The sequence below is a fragment of the Lathamus discolor genome, chromosome 2 (assembly GCF_037157495.1).
Source record: "Lathamus discolor isolate bLatDis1 chromosome 2, bLatDis1.hap1, whole genome shotgun sequence".
NCBI classification, from domain to species: domain Eukaryota; kingdom Metazoa; phylum Chordata; class Aves; order Psittaciformes; family Psittacidae; genus Lathamus; species Lathamus discolor.
The window spans coordinates 96,393,943-96,412,204 of record NC_088885.1 but is presented as its reverse complement, the minus strand read 5'-3'; the positions used below and the strand labels follow the sequence as shown (position 1 = coordinate 96,412,204).

The 18,262-nt window shown below is 38.4% G+C and overlaps 1 protein-coding gene across 1 annotated transcript in view; it reads right to left on the bottom strand.

Annotated features, from left to right (window-relative positions):
• Nucleotides 1-18,262, bottom strand: part of GABBR2 (gamma-aminobutyric acid type B receptor subunit 2) — a 449,684-nt gene that overhangs the window by 192,503 nt on the left and 238,919 nt on the right. The gene's annotated exons all lie outside the window — the stretch shown is intronic.

The window sequence follows — 18,262 nt, the reverse complement described above, 5'->3', positions numbered from 1 at the left end:
CAAGCAAGGTTTAAAGTTTGAAGATAGCAGACTCAATAACACTTCCTGAAAGCTTTCTTCCACAGACTTCAAATGGCTTTAGAAAGCTGACCAGTGTTACCACTCTCTTTTCATGGATGGAAATGTAGGTACCATAAAGCCAGAAACATACTGAATCTCAGATGATGAGAGATATGCAAACGATTTTTACTCTGTGACTGTTTTTATCAAGGCTATATAAAAGCTATCAAGACCACACAAGAAAACCATTCTCCATTTCATTCATCATATGTTTTTTTCAAATGGCTCTATAACCTACTTTTATTGTTTCTTACATACTTACCTTACTTGATTACGGATACCAGTAGCTCCTGTGGTTTGGTTTTGTACTACACCAACACACACGACCTACTATTCTCTTTACATGCGATGACTTTTTAAATGTAAGCTACCCTTTGTTTTCTGCACACTGTCACTCCTTCAAAATAAAGGTCATGTAGTGCTGAAACCTCCTCACATATCTCTAGCACATTACTCCCATCTTCCATCCCCTCTTTTCTATTTAAATTAAGAAAAGATCTTGCTAAATTTCTTCCTTACTTCAGCTATTTCATAATTGAGTATGAAAGAAAAGGTTTTTACTCTTTTATGCTACGAAGGATATTTAATATTTTGAACCTGTAGTGGAGTGTTGAGTGCTGTCGATATAGATTGCTGTGTTACTGCATCCCCAGTTTGCTTTATTCTTATCATCTCCATTAATCTTTCTTTTAGCAGACATAAGTATAAGAGAAAACAATAAAAATGTAATGCTACAATACATTTCTCTATGCAAGCCAGCCCCTTTTTGGACAATCCCTTCTGGTCACTAAGAGGATGTACTGAAGGTGACCATTACTGAAGTTACCTCTCCGAAGGAACCCTACAATATATGTGTAGTACAACACACTCACCCCAGATTTCCTGCAAGGCAAAAAACACTATTTCCCTCTGATAAATAGAAGACACCCGTCAAAAAGTTTAACCAACCTTGTGCTAAGCCTTAAAAGCCAAAATCCCCAATCTGTGAGAAAAAGATAGCAAGGGAAAGGAACACTGGTAATGGGAGAGATTCTGGACATAACTGCAGAAGGACACAGGAGCTCCTCCTGCTGAAATCCAGCTGAGCTAAATCTCATTTGTTGGCTGATAACATAGCTCCAGGAGAAAAAGCAAAACCTTAGCAGGAAATTTTATGTGTGAACCTTAACATCCTTCATCCAGATCTCCTTTAGCCTGGAGAAATAGTTTTTAATATCCCTTAATTTGTTTCAACACAATTATAATGCATTTAGCTACTTGGTTTAAATAAAAATGAAATAGTAGAAAATATTAAAGAAAAGACTAGTGAAGATGCTATGCAAGTGTCATTGCAGACATATACCTGTGGCAAATCCAGTCAACTTTGCTAAATTCTTGGTTCTGTGACCTGTGTTGGAGAATTCTGTAGCTACATTTTTCATTTTGTGGAAAAATCATATTTTCATTTGATTTTGAATTTACTGCCTTTTAATTTAGTTCTGCCTCTTCTTAATTTTTTGTTACAAGATAATAGGACTGTACGTTGTAGTCTACTAGAGTTCTATTCATAGATAAATGTACAGCAAGCAACACTGCTATCACCTATGATAATATTCATCTATAACTGGCACCTGTTACTGGTAGTATAAGATACCAGCCCACAAAACTTTCTAGATCCAAGTGCAACTGGTCTGGAGTATTATCATTGCTTCTTGCAAAATCACTCACAATTTCATCATTCAGTAGTACAGATGTATACCATATGCATAGTCCACTGACATGAGAGAAATACATACGACCTTACTGACATGTTCTGAAACTACAAAGAAAATATAAATCAGGTCTGAATGCTTTAAATAAATGTAAAAATTTGAATTCAAAAATATAAACAAAGAGAGTCTAGATTTACATATATTTGTTTTTATCCACTTCCCTTTGCTCGAAGATTTGTAGCTTGTACTGATCTAAGCAGTAAATAAATGAAGAAATGATGGTGATGAAAGAGTTATGGAACAACTAATATGAAAATTTCCTTGCTATCTGCAAATTATTCAATCATAGTGTTATACTTTCATTAAAGGTTGCCGGAAAATGTTAAAAAAATAACTGGGTTACAGGCATAGCAATTTCTAAATGCTATTTTATGAGGTCTGACAGTGTCTTGGGCATTGTTCACAAACTGCAGAGTCTATATTTTACACATGCAGGTCCTAACAGGAAACAAAATAACAATTGTGAGAAATTGAAACTGGCTATTTATTCCATGTTCTATCCAATGGACAAAACTACATTTTTTGTGGTTTTCAAAAGTAAAATGAACAAAAAATGTGTCAGCAAGGAGCCTCAGAGCAGGAATCTCTAGTGCAATCCATGATGGTGACAGTAAGTATTTATTACCCAGGCATCAAAATGCAACTGCAGCTGCAGTTACCATTGGTTCTTTGCTCTTCCGAAACATGCTGCTTTACAATCACACGTGACAAGTAGCCACAGCATCTCAAGCACCTTGAACCTCTCATGACTCTAAAATTCCTGTGTGCTGGGTGAAGAAACATCCCTAGATTTTTACAGGGGCTTCAGGAAGCCATGGACATAGTGTCGCTGCTGTAGTATTTGGGTCTGCCAATGTGGCAGAATGGAGCGCTCCTCATGAATACTGAGAAATTGTATAAACAGTGATACCTACATTTCTTAACAGAGGAATAGGAAACAAATTAATGAGAGTCATTCATGTTCTATGCTTTCACCACTATTTTCTGAAAAATAAGACAATTGAATTTGGAGGGAAAAGTGTTCTAAATATATAATAAAATAAACTTACAGCAAAGATAATAAGAAATAAGCCAACTAGTGTTTCAGAAACTTGTTTCTAAAAATTATGTGCTGATTTATGACATGAGCAGTGAGTTATAATTTGATGATCTTCTATGGGTCACAGCAAGTTATTTCTTTGCCACTGAGGTAATATACTATAAGATTTAGCTAGAGAGATATCTTCTAGCCTTGAGATTCATAAATTACTAACAGTGCTTTTTCTTTTTTTTAAAGTAACAGATGTTTGAATAATAGATATTACACAATTTAAGCTCTGAGGTTACAAAAGCCAGTCTTAGTACTATTACGCCCTTTATCTCATCACATACTCTGGCACAGGCGGCAGCTTATGGTATGACCCACTATAAAATCTAGATCTTACAAAATCCACATGAATATAACAAACAAAATCCTCTTTTACCTTCCACCCTGTTTTGGTGGCACTGCACAGGCTTATTTAGATACTTACTAGCAAAAGGATCAGTGATTGTATGGATAAGTAAGTTTTTAAAGAAAACAATAGAAGAAATGTAGATATTAACTTCTTCAGAACTTAATTATCAGATTCAACAATATTTCTCAGTCAAGTAATTATTTTACTTCAACAGATGATGTAAAATATCATCTCTGCCCTTAACAAGCATTTAAATCAACTATACAAGTGAATTACTTGCACATGATAAAACCATATATTTTACTATAGATTAAAATCAACAAAGCTTTCCTCTTCATTACACACATTACATCCCAATGGAGACCAATGGAAACCACATCAGTATCTCAGTGTCTATTTTATTTTCTACAATCTACCACGTACAGGGTTTTGGGGTTTGTTTTTTTTTTTTCTTTCTTCACCATTTGCAAAAGTGATGCTAGAGTAAATACTAATTCTATAACTGATCTGCCCAACCTTGAGCTGTGGACAAGCAATTTCACACCAGCAATTACCCTTGAAAAGTTGATGGAAAGGAAATCACATGTAGTTTAGAGTCCAATAGACAGCAATGTGAACAGAGTGGGGAAAAGAAGGAGAATGAGTTCAGTTTGGCACAGTGTGGTACCCACAGATGATGCTGATGGTTTGTACGGTGACTGCTGCACAGAGCATCCCAATAACCTACATTTGGGATCCACTGCACCTGCATAAGTCATAATGCAGCCTTACACAACTTAGCTGGCTTAGCCAATAGAAATACAGAAGCTTATGTTGTGGGATCTCTAGGTTTTTGTTTGGGTTTGTTTTGGGGTTTGTTTTTTTTTTTTTTTTTAGAGACATTCTCTGAGTCCAGCTGCTTTTCATGTAACTGGCTTCTTTTTTTTCTTCCTTAAAAGCTGCAGTGCTTTAATGTCCTTTAGAAACGATTAAAACCAGAACTTGAGCAAACATTTCAATGGTGTTGGTCTCACAATCACCACCTGCAAGGACATCATCTCCCTGTTTTTTATGCATACCATTTTCTTCTAGGTACTCTGTTTTACAAGCCTAACGCTGATTTTTATCCTACTCACAGGCACTTTGTTGTACAGCATAACTGCATTTCATTTCATTTCTAAAAAGACAGTCTCTAACTTCTCTGGATGCACAATTTTCACCTTTTTCCTTGAGCTGATGCTCCTTAAGCCACCAGTCCTTCATCTATCGTCAGAATAAGAAGTCCACAACAATCATCCATTTGCACTAACAAAATATTAGCCAACGTTAGGTTTATTTTAGACACATAGGACTTTCCATGTCTTTACAGCAGCTAGTCATTCGTGTACACTTGGAAGCAGCTCTTATCATATTTAATTTTTTACTGTGGATGAAAAGTATCTTTGCTATATTATGAATATGTCATTAAGCTTTTTTTGAGCTATGAAGCACTAGCATTTATTAGAATTTTTTTTGCATTGTCACTGACAGTATCATTATTCAGCTCTGGACATAGGCTCATGCCAAATTTAGAAATCTTTCATTCTTCATCCACTAAAATCCACAGACGACAGAATTTTCATTCATGTCGTCAGCCTCCTTCATCAGTCAATACAGCCGGAGTTGAGAAGATTCTTAACTGCTCTCTCAGTCAGGGCCAGGTCTGACCTTTGACCATCATTTCTCTTACTGTTTATTTTCTTCTGCAAAGTGTCTCAAATACAGTAAATCGATAAATACATAAATAGCATTTATTTCAGTGATTTTCAGTACTATATCTAGAACAAAGGTCAGCTTTAGACCATGCTGGCTACCTTGTCCAACAGTCTTCACCCACATGGCACCAAACAATTTTTTATTAATTCAGATGTGTATTATATACTCAGCTTACACTTGGTATATTATTGTTGATTTCAAATGTCATATTATATATTCAAGCTAAATTAAGAACACAAATAGAATGGAATCATAGGATAGTTAGGGTTGGAAAGGACCTTAAGATCATCAAGTTCCAACCTCCCTGCCATGGGCAGGGACACCTCACACTAAACCATGTCACCCAAGGCTTTGTCCAACCCGGCCTTGAACACCGCCAGGGATGGAGCATTCACAACTTCCCTGGGCAACCCATTCCAGTGCCTCGCCACCCTCACAGTAAAGAACTTCTTCCTTATAGCTAACCTGAACTTCCCCTGTTTAAGTTTTAACCCATTACCCCTTGTCCTGTCACCACAGTCCCTAATGAAGAGTCCCTTCCCAGCACCCTTGTAGGCCCCCTTCACATACTGGGAGGCTGCTATGAGATCCCAACGCAGCCTTCTCTTCTCCAGACTGAACAGCTCCAACTTTCTCAGCCTGTCTTCATACGGGGGGTGCTCCAGTCCCCTGATCATCCTCGTGGCCCTCCTCTGGACTTGTTCCAACAGTTCCATGTCCTTTTTATGTTGAGGACACCAGAACTGCAAACAATACTCCAGGTGAGGTCTCACGAGAGCAGAGTAGAGGGGCAGGATCACCTCTTTCGACCTGGCGGTCACGCTCCTTTTGATGCAGCCCAGGATACGGTTGGCTTTCTGGGCTGCAAGTGCACACTGAAGCCGGCTCATGTTCATTTTCTCACTGACCAACACCCCCAAGTCCTTCTCTGCAGGGCTGCTCTGAATTTCTTCTCTGCCCAACCTGTAGCTGTGCCTGGGATTGCTCCGACCCAGGTGTAGGACATTGCACTTGTCGTGGTTGAACTTCATAGGGTTGGCATCAGCCCACCTCACAAGCATGTCGAGGTCCCTCTGGATGGCATCCCTTCCCTCCACTGTTCCAACTGAACCACACAGCTTGGTGTTATCAGCAGACTTGCTGAGGGCACACTCAATCCCACTGTCCATGGCAGCAATGAAGATGTTGAACAAGGCCGGTCTCAATACCGATCCCTGAAGGACACCACTCGTTACTGGTCTTCCAGCTGGACATTGAGCCATTGATCACAACTCTTTGCATGCGGCCATCCAGCCAGTTCTTTATCCACTGAGTTGTCCATCCATCAAATTGATGTCTCTCCAATTTAGAGAGAAGGATGTCATGTGGCAGTGTCAAATGCTTTGCACAAGTCCAGGTAGATGACATCAACTGCTCTACCCTTGTCCATCAGTTCTGTAGCCCCATCATAGAAGGCCACCAAATTGGTCAGGCAGGATTTCCCCTTAGTGAAGCCATGCTGGCTGCCACCAAGCACCTTGCTGTTTTTCATGTGCCTTAGCATGCTCTCCAGGAGAATCTGCTCCAAGATTTTGCCAGGCACAGAGGTGAGACTGACTGGTCTGTAATTCCCCGGGTCTTCCATTTTCCCCTTCTTGAAAATGGGGGTTATATTTCCCTTTTTCCAGTTGTCGGGAACTTCACCTGACTGCCATGATTTTTCAAATACGATGGCCAGTGGCTTAGCAACTTCATTCGCCAGCTCCTTCAGGACCCGCGGATGGATTCCATCAGGTCCCACGGACTTGTGCGCGTTCAGATTTTTAAGATGGTCTTGAACCAGATCCTCTCCTACAGTGGGCCCAAGGTTTTCGTTCTCACAGTCCCTGTGTCTACCTTCTAAGACTTGGGTGGTGCGGTCAGAGCCTTTGACAGTGAAGACCGAGGCAAAGAAGTCATTCAGAACCTCAGCCTTCTCCAAATCCTGTGTAGCCAGTTCTCCTGAAAGATTCTTCAGGGGGCCTATGTTGTCCCTAGTCTGTTTTTTATTTGCTACGTACCCATAGAATCCTTTCCTGTTATCCTTAACATCCCTCGCCAAGTTTAATTCTAACTGGGCCAGGTCAATAAATGGTTAAAAGAATGGTGTCATAGTCAGGGGTTTGGGTGTCTTGAACACGGTACCGAAGTTTGTAGGCCAGGTCTACTGGGGGCTGGTGGAGCTGGTCCAATGATAAAGAACAGTTTTGGTAGGGGGCTTGCCAGACTGGTCAAGGAGGCTTTAAACTAGATGTGTTGGGGGAGGGGGGCATCATTCCATCCCAACACACCCAGTCAGTTGCCAACACCTATAATAAATGGTCGGAGCAATGTAGATATATTCCAGCTGCTCCAGCCAATGAGTCGGCTTCATTTGGAGCTCGGCTCAGATGCCTGTATATGCCTTCATCAGAGAGGAGATCATGGATATATTGACACACACATCACAGCTGGATGCAAAACAGTTGCATGCCACTGGACTCATGTCTCCTGATCATTTTCAGGGATTCTGTCTCAACTCCACATCACTGTCCAGGAATTTGGGCTACTCTTTCCTATAGACAAGCCATCTTCCCATATAATAGTGTTTACTCCCAGTGGCTTTCTCTGAAATGCCTGAGCCTATGTGGTCAAACTAGTTCCAAAAGTGACTGTCAGTATTTTTTCCAACATAAATTAAGTTGTTCATTTTTGGGGTTCTTGAGTTAGATATTTAATATAAGGAAACCACTTAAAAAATGCAGAAATGCCTGAAAAGCAGTGGGATAACTAAGGCAACTGAATCTATATTTTTAATTTAAAACACAATGCATTGTTCTCAAAGAATAATGAGAATACAATGAGAAATGTCCCTTTAATTTCTATGACATCTGCTGAAATGACTTGTGATCCTGTAGTGTCCTTATTGGACTAAGTCCAGTAAAAGTAGGAGTCAAGGAGGCTGACACATCACAGGGCAGCAAAACTAAGAGCTTGCTAACACTCAAAGAGCAGGTATTGCCCTCCCACGTTGCTCCTAGCTGTACAGTCCTACACTGAGTGATGGTAGCTCGGCATTCATAAGGCCCCTATGTGAGCTGTAGTGGCCTATTAAACCAGCAAAATGTATTCGTGTCTTATTTTGCATTGTTTTAGGCAAGTGGAAGAGATGTTTCTGAACTGCTTTCCAGTGCCAGAATGAGAGCCAGCACAAAGGAGCCCTGGAAGGATGCAGGTGCTAGCAGAAAGAACTAGGAGGGAGGGAGGGAGACATCCTCTGTTAGTCCCAGCTCCTTTCAGAAGTGTTTCTGTGTTATCGTGCAATCCACACAGGCTGATACTGGTGTTACACCTGTATTGACTCACACAGGACTCCTTAGCTACAGACATGCATTTCCTGACAGGCACAAAATAGCAAGCTGACATTCTGTGGGTCTTGTCTCTGCAGCTTCAAGGTGGTGAAGAGATACACACTGTAATTCATAACCTCTTCCATGCTTCAAATATCAAGTGTAAGCAGTTTTTATAGAGAAAGGGAATATTGTTTAGTCTATCAATTACATAGTTGAGAGTAAAGCAACAAGCTTTTAGGTGTGTAAGTCTAACCTCTAAAAAAAAAAAACCTAGCTTCTTTTAAAACTTCTAAACACCAAGCTGAGGGCAGCTTGTGTACAACTCTTCCGTTTTCAACCTAGTTACATCACTCAGTTACCCAGAGACAAAGAACTAAGCACAGGAGATATAAGCACAGTGCAAGAGAAGATGCTAGGGTGACAGCAGTAAAGTTGTCACCCCCTGTGGGATAAAGAGGTAATTGTCACCTTTGGAACAGTGGCAGGAGAGCAGAAGGTAGAGGGTGAGGGAAATTAAAATGCCTCATAAAATCAAGAATGCTCCTGAATCCATGATTTTATATCCTTAGAGCTCTGTGGATAAAATGTTTCTAGAACATTTGATCTAAGCAGACTCAGTGACTGCTGCTTTTCAAGCTTTGCGATTATTTTCAGAAAAGGTTTTTCTGTCAAAATTTTCAATATCAAAGATTTAAATTTGAAATATTTTATGATTTAAAAAGATTTCTTCTCCCTGCCTATTTTCTCTCTTGCTACATTTTCTAAAAGATTTAGGTAACTGAACACTGGTGTCTGGAAAGCAGCAGCATTAGAGCAACTTGAAGACCGAGTGTGAAGCACAGCTAAAAATCTGGTATTTGCTAACATTATCCAAATGAACCAATATGATAATTCCCATCTAAAAAGATACTAGCTATAACACAGCAGGCATAAAACTGCATGAAAAAATGGACACTCTTACTTCTAAGCAAAACATGGGTTTTGAACAAAGAAAGTTGAGAAGAAGGAAGATAAAATGATGGAACATAAGTGCCCAGGAAAAAAAATCAAAGAATCAAAAAATCTAAAAATCTGGTAATAATGACAGTGATGGAAAAGATGAATGAAGAAGTGGTGTTCCATCAAATCCCATAATACTGGAACTAGGAGGCACTCATCAAAACTATTAGGACATCAGTCTAAACCAGGAAAATCAGTGATGTTTTTCAAGTAGTTCATTTGCACGGTAGGTAGTGAACTTCTGACATTTCCATTGAGTGGGGATTACTTATTTATTTGTTTTGTTTAGAAACAAAAATCTGGGAGGTGAACTGGTCTACTGAACTCATGGGACATGATCTATTCTTATGTAGCTTCTGTGAACTCCTGGTAGACAGAAAAGTAAGTGGAAAATCAGCTTTATCTGAGAGTTCAGGAAACATTAATAATTTTTTAAATAGGTTACAGAAACTGCTTTAATATGAGCGAAGTACAGGATAAGCAGATGTACAGGTTCACATCAGAGGCCACTTGGAAATAAAAAACAAGAGATACACACAAAAGTGATGGGAAAAAAATATCCAGCAATTTTAATACAAAAGATGGTGCCTCATATCTGCCATGAGAAGATCTCTGTTAATAACAGCTGATACAAGTAGTCTGTGGCATTGGCCAGTTGTGCTTTTTGGCACACATCTCCCTAAAGGCCTACAGAACAAGTAATACAGTTTATAGAAATCAAAAAAAAAAAAAAGAAAAAAAAAGAAAAAAGGAAATAAATATTTCCCTGACTCCATTACTATGAACTAACTTGGATTACAAACATTCCCAAAATCAAGATTCCTCAAAGAAATGGCTGCATCGTGCATCTCCTAACAACGTGATACGAATGACAGACTTGTATGCCACAGCTGGGCTGGAAGAAAATGCAACTTAAGTTTCAAATTCTGGGAAAAGATGCTCAAGTATAACAACATATCTGCCTATCATTTACACACATCCTGAATCTAGGGTTATGTGAAAATACTGTAAGTACTGAAAGTACTGTAAGAACTACCACCATGATTTCATTATGCTGCCACTTAACTCTCTCCTAAATAAAGAGCTGCAGTCCATTCAGTCTTTTCCTCATAAGAAGAGGGCATTCTTTTTTTTTTCCTTATCTCCACTCTCTAAGTCCCTTTTTCAATTTTTTTACTTTTTTCCTGAGGAGGGCTACCTGTAACTGAAACACAGACGCTCTTACAGTGTAGAAGGGTGCCTCTATTTCTAACTCATATTTTTGCTATCTGAACTTTGCCATAGTTTTGACAGAACTTCATCTCTTTTTTTTTTTTTTTTAATTTCTTTTTCAGGGAAGTGCTGGAATCAGATGGGGAATTGACAGAATTTCTTTGGATGAAATTTTTTCCCTTCATCTCAGCACTGTCCTCTGTCATCAGTTGTCTTTGCATGAAAGCGTGCTGTTGCCAGCACAATGACATAAGCCCAGACTCAGCTGTTCCATTAAATTAGCATTTAGATGCATGTACACAATTTTACACAGCCATGCTAAAATGAGACAGCACAATGATAGCATTTTTTTCAGCACAGTAAGCAAAAGTATGATTTGTGAACATCTGAGCACTCTGTTTTACACGCAGAAGCAAGTCCAAGGGATTAATGTTCCTAACAAGGTACCAGAAATGCATAAGCAGGTGAAGGTGGAGAAAAAAGGAAATCATGCATCAAACAGTACTGCACTTGCTGGCCATTGCAGGTGCCACTCATTAATGTGCTTTTACACATTCAGCTTATGGTTAGCACAGGGCAAAGCAGTTTGATGCTCTTTTTTACAATTCTTTCTTGCCATATCATTTTAAAACAGTGATAGAATTTTTCTGCTATGTGAGTCATGTCTTCCAGTACCCATCTAAGCTCTTAGCTGGCTGTCTAAAATATGGTCATTGTTAGTGGTTTTAGGTTTAAAAGCATGAAAGGAAAGAAATTAAAATGACACATATATACTTGACTTCTTTAATACTTTGGAAATAAAATGTTAGGCACTGGAATTGTTTGCAACACTTTCAAGTGCCATGATGAATATGACCAAGTCATGACTACTAAAAACTATCCGTTTTCTTGATCTATGTTTGGCCTCTGAAGCATGAGCAAAATAATTCCTTTACTCTTGCCTCAATCTCTTTCAGATGTGTGTAAAAACAATGTAAACAACCTGTCTTTCAGGGTGGCAAGAGAAGAGGGAACAGTCTGAAGCACTGGGACTAGGAATTCAAGCCCTTTTCAACGTCTATTTAAAAGTAAAAGCTAACTGCTAAGGTGATGTTCAAAAGTGTTCTTTTGAGGTTGAGCCCCTGATGATTTCAGTTTCTATCTCTGTGTGTCTGTAGAAACAGCATAACAGCACATTATAGTTTACCATCACGAGTTTTTTTTTCACTGCTTTTGTAAGAATGAATCAGAAGAGATGACATAAAGACTTTTAAGGACACCACATTAAGCAGCAGTGCTATCTCTTCAACAGTGCAATTTCAGATGATGTACTGAAGTAATTTCTTCCATTTTCTGTAAACTACATTAATCCCAGCAGAGAACTCAACCGCACAGGCTGTATTTCATTTGTTCTGATGATGACCTGAAAGACTGCAAGAGCCACTACCTCCTATCCACACGCTTCACCCTGCCCAGGCTATCTCACACTGGTGGTTTGCAGGAGATTACTCTGTTTACTATGTTATTTCTAATGAGCAGATAGCCTATGTTATCAGGAAGGTCTTTTCATCCAAAGTATAGCATATTGGCATTGTTCACATGCAAGTGCTGAGCACAGTATCTTCAGACTATTATTTTCCTAAGTGAGCAAGTTTAATTCAAAACTGCCTTAATGGGAGAGAAAAATAATAATAATTAAAAAAAAAAACCTAATAGTTTTACAAATCTCTTTTAGAGTACAAATACCTGTCAGTCTTGGAGGATTCTTGCTACTGGCTAAAGAAAAGGCTATCACAGGAGACTCATTCCCCGTGTTATATGGCTGCTCCACATCTGAATATTCCCCTGCAGGCAGAAGTGTGAGCTGAAGCAGATCAGGAAGAAGTATTTGGAATCAGCTGTAAAAGGCTGGGTATTTAGTGAACAGCTCTCTATGCCTAGAACACAAACCTTCATTTTTCTTCTTTATTCAATATAAAATCTTACACTCAAACTCTTATTCAATACTCATGAAATGTTTCTAGTGATTAGAGGATTTTAAACCCTTCTTTGGCAAATTAATTAAGGCAGTTCAAGGTACACAGGAACTGTCCAGGACCGAAACTTTCTACTATATATTCGCAGTAGACAGTCACTGAAATTGTTTGGTTTTCCATTTCATAATGGAACAACAATAATCTTCATTAGTCTAAATTTACAGCTCCTAACACCCCTTTATTTTGGCCCAGTTGTAGTTTTGGCTTTACTTGAGAACCGTTAGAATTACTATGATATTTCAGATGGTTATTTTTGTAATGCTTAAAAGCCAAAGCAAACTATTTCTAATCCTAGGACTCTTAGAATTACTTTTCTTTAAAATTTCAGGTTTTCTCTACATAGCTTTCCATCACAAAGCACTCTTGAAGACAGCTATGTTTGATGATAATGAAGTAGATGTTTCATCCTCTTCCACTTCTTTAGTGCTGCATGCCTCCAGGTGATGCTTTCATCAGCATCAAATTCTGACCAAAAGCTGCAGAGAAGAGCACTATCATTGCTGGGCACGAGGTTTGAACAGGCTTGGCAGTGGCAGGAAGGAGGCCTACCCAACATATTCTTCAAAAATCAAATTCAACCCTTTTCATTGTCCATTTTAATCCCTCAGGCTATTCTAACCCATACCAACAGCCTGCAGAGAATCAGTGAGATATGACTGGCATAGTTTTGACACTTTAAAGATTGTCTATTTATATCCTTCTAAGTAGTTTTACTGAGGAAAGACAGCAGTCTCTCCATGATCTTCAGAAAACAGACAGATCCAAAGATGTTGGAAAAGGCTCTTTTTGGTTTCTAAGTTGTGAGTGATCAGCATCATATATCGTTAGATCCTACACAGCATAACAGCTTTCCATCTGGCATATATCAGAGCTCTCAAAGGTATAGCTCTCTTCATTCTCCATAAAGCAGTGCTTAAGAGTAAGGGTGCTACTTTGGGATCAGTTTTCCTACATTTTCAGAACACTGAAGTTAAGGTTTACTGATACTTAAACATCTTCTCACTGTGACGGATGCTTTCAAAAACACTTGTGAAATATTTTGTTGCTTTAAACACATTTGCTGCCTGATATTAATTTAAAACAAATATCATACTAAAAATAATTGAGACATATCTAGAATGCACATTTGCTTAATAGAAAAAGATACTATTTGTAACTTTTCAAGTTTTCCTACAGACATGATGATGGACATAAAAACATTGTCACCCCTGAAGTCACAGTAGCCATTTTGCGGAAATAAGAAGAAAAGCAAGTTATTAGTAAAGTGAGTCTTCTTCTTGCTTTTCTTCTAATTTAAGTCAGTGTGCAAAGTCCAATTAATGACGTGAAATAGCTAAGGACTAGAATTTTCTAACTCTGCCCTCCCCCAGGTTCTTTTTATACCCAAATGGTATCTACCCCATGTCATGCAGACTAATTCAGATGCACCCAGGGAAGTGAACTGGTAAATTTATATAGGAAAGCATGATCAGTTTGAGTCTGGAAGTACGATCAGATTCCCGGGCCACCAAGCTTGGTCTATTGAATTCCATTTCTCAGCTCAGACATGATTAAACTGCTCCTGAACCAAAATAAAAAAACCAAAACAAACCAAAACACACACACACACACAAAAACCCCATGTACCTTTAAGGTACTGCTCTCAGTTCTGACTTCAAGAGGAGCTCAGGCAGAATCAGAGTCAGTAAATTTGGAAAAGGAAGGGAATTACTACGTATCAATGAATTTGCAAGAGTCTGTATTCATATCAAGGCCCTTTCCTGAAATTATAAAACTCAGCTGAAATTATAAAACTCAGCACAGGGATTTTTTCACTTCCATTGTTCTGATAAGGAGACTGCTTCTGAACCTGAGTCTTCTGATCATTTTAAGTTTTCCTGTAGCTTTCAGGTTCCTCTTATTTTCAGTCAGATACTTTTAGACTTACAGGACAATTTGGACAAAACAGCTTTCCCCCTATATTTTTTGGTTAATATTTATGCAGAGAACAAGTAGTTCTCCTTTCCGTATACTAGATTTTCTCCAAGCTGCCACAGGAGGCCACAAATATTGGTATTATATAAGAGGTAGACTGTTACCTGCCCAGTCTGAAATGCCTCTCGTGCACAAAGTGTATAGGGAACTTCATGTTCCAGAATGGAGGTAGGGATTGAACTCCAGGGTCCTGAAGGTGAGACTGGGGAGGAACCATCCTGGGCTGCTGCTGCCTGAACTTTGGATGTCTGCATTCTCTTCAAATGGCTCTGGTATGTCGAAAGCAGACAACTGCCTCAGTTCAAACGCTTGCATTTTTTACTTTTATTTCCTCTAGTGTCTCTTACTGGAGCCCTTCCTACACAATATCTTAATTGTCGCCTAATTTAAGAGCATCTTTCAAATCCATGTTATCAAGAAGTTGCATGAATAATAATACTTCTAGTCTAGGCTAGCCTAATTCTAATTCTATTCTATTTATAGTGTGAGGAATAAATGAACATATTCATTAATGTAAATTTAAGAGCTGATACTGGTGTCTTGGAGAAGCTGCTGGAAGAGCCCCCGCTCCTAGCCCTTGCAGCCCACCTGGGGTTACCTCTCCTACAGCTATATTCTAGCTGCCTTTTTAACTAATATTTCTCGTGACCCTGCATCAAATGACTATGTGAAACCCAGACAGATATATTCTACTACATTTCCCATGCACTCAGGCTTGCCATGAGGTAGAGCTGACTGTATTGGGTATAGTCCAAAGAACAAAGACCCCGAACTTCCAGACTTGGGCCTGCTTTAGTATGTCTTAATAACAAATAGTTCAAATTATGGTATTTGGGCATTACTAATTCACTCATTTTGGTAAAGTTTCTATCTTGTCACTTGCTTATCGAACGACTAAGGCTGTTCTCTGATAATTTGGCAGAATAACACAATTCAGTTATTTAATACTTAAAAGACTTTGAAATTTGTATATTTCTTACTGTTACTTAGTTGCAATACAAGCGAAAAAATGTATTTCAAAAGAAGTACAAAAAATTCTGGAAAACAGGAAAAAACCCACAGAATTTTCCCACATGCAAAAAGGACTTAAGATCAATTTTCAGATTTCAAAAATAATTTACCTGAAATAAAATGTTAAGTATTTTCTTCTGAAAATATAAACCCAATTTTCTACATTTTTGCAATATTGAAATATTCAGATATGTAAATTTTGAAAAAAATAAAAATAAAAAAACAACTCTGTGTGTAACAGAAGGCTGATGGTGGCAGAATATTGCTCTAAAGAACAGAAAATTTTTGATTAACTCATAACAGCACTCTTTAGAGAATAATATACACAAATGTACATCAATTTCCCTAACATATTCAAAAAGGACTGCACTCATTTGAATACAAAATAAGGTTGTCTTTCCCCAGATTACCATCTCAACAGCAGTGCCCCAGCCCCCCACCCCTGAATCATGCTGAGCCAAGCTGAACTGCTATTAGAGCCCCAGCAGTGTTGCTCGAGCAACCAAGCAAGCCAACACCAGTGCAAACTCACTGGGACCACTTCTGGTGGCACCTCAGCTCATGCTGAAGGAGGTCCTGAAACTGTTCTGTGGAGTGTGCTGAACTGATTTTAAGGTAAGATCTTGGAAGTCCAGCCCAGCATCCCAGCCCTTGCTTTACCCATTTTTCTGTTCCCAGAGAAAGAGCAAGTTGCCTCATACTCAGAAGCCTCCTGGGTCGATGTCAGTGTAGAAACTACTATTTTATCAGATTGGCTGCTTTCTTCAGCCCTGTTTGAGAGATACGACCTTCAAGGTCTAGGAAGCATTATACTTGAAAAGACCTCACTGGAAAACAAAGAAGCCATTGTTTAAAGATACATTCATTTTCCTACAAAAGATGCAAAGCTACAAGTTGAAACTCACACTGACACCTCCATAATAAAAGCATTCCAGCATCAGACACCTGGATTCTGGGAGAGGAGTACATGAAGAAAGACAGCAATAATATCTAAATAGCCTGAAGGAAGACAAATGACAGATTCCATTATTTTCTCTGGCTATCCCCAATGTTGTACCCTTTTCCTTATCTTGGTCAACACACTCACACTGACTTGATTTTCTTTTTAATATTTTGACAAACTGCACTGTTCTGTACAATAGCAACAAAACTTGTAATCGCAGCTGTCCTTAAAAATCCCTTAATTCTGTTTTTTTAATACTTGTTATCAATCATCTATGCTAATTGTCCAAGTATATGGTATTCCTATAGTGTACTGAATGTCCCAAATAACTAATGACAAGTCTTTTATTTCATCTGACTCAAATGAAAGTGATGTTAAAAGAAGAAAGTATTTCCTTCTCCGCCACTGGCATTCAATGAATATTTATGATGTTTTGCACTATGTTGCAGTGATATGACAATGTTGAATTCCAGCTAGAATGAGGATACAGCACTTAAAAGGAGATTCTACTCTCTTTCTATCACTCATAAAAGGAATTAATAATTGCAAAACAGCTAACACAAACAATTGCTTCTCAAATTAGATCTTATTTTATCTTCACATTCTAAGATGGAAAAGGAATCTCTTAATTTGTAGCAACAACAATCTTTAAAAATATTAATAACATGACCCATTTATTTAATATTTGTAAAGCTATTTTATGCGCAGTACTAATGCTGACCTATCAAAGTGCACATAATTAATGGACAAGAAAGCAATCATTGCAATAATGGAAATCTTATTAGCATACAAATTATCTCGTTTTCAAAAGCTTGGAATACCCATACAAGGAAGACACTGCTTATATTAGGCTGTTTTTCTGAAGCCATTAAACCAAGAAAATCTCCCTGGAAGGGCCATATTGTTGTGGCTTATAGCAACTGAAAAAACTTTATCCTCTAGACAGGAACTTGTAGGAAATTGTTAGGAAGTTTCAATGCAGATATGTGTACCAGGTTATACTGTTGGGCTACATTACTGCCCAAGTCAGATAAACAAATTTACGCAACTCTGTTTTTCAGTCCTATTTTTCCTTATTACTAGCCATCAGATAACATGCACTGGTAACCCCTGGAGACAGTGAGCTTCATCTATCAGGCTCTTCCTTTCTTCTCATGAGAAACCTTTCCTCTGCAATGTGGCAGGGGGACTACACAGGAATGCAAGAGTTGAGACATTTGCTGATGAGGATGTGACTTTTTTGACTCAACGTATTCAGCAGAAGGAACTTTACTTACTAAACCCTGACAATAATTTCTGTGCCTTGAAGCCAGGAACAATTTCCAGTGCTCTCTAATTTATCTGCCAGCGTAGACACAGTCTGTCCTACAGACGAAGACACAATGTTCATACTCTTTACAGGGTATGTTCATACTCATGAAGAGAGATACAACGTTCATATTATTACATTTCAAAAAAAATTTAAAGACTTACATTAAAAAGCATTTTATTTTGTTCCTTATACAGTGGTGTGCACACAGGGAGTAGTGGATGCAGTGATAAAGTTGCTCCTAGTTGCAAACCTTTTCATATCCAACCCAAAAAAGACTATCAGTATCCTATTTAAAGGTGACGTCTGGGAAGAAAATTAATGTCTCCAGTCATTCTAATCTATATTTGATCAACAGTATCATCAAAAATATAGGAAGTCATGTGAAGCCTATTTAATACAAATTTCTGTCTCAAGACAGCATCTATTTTTTTTTTTGCCAAAATGTGTCTAAATGATACATATTTT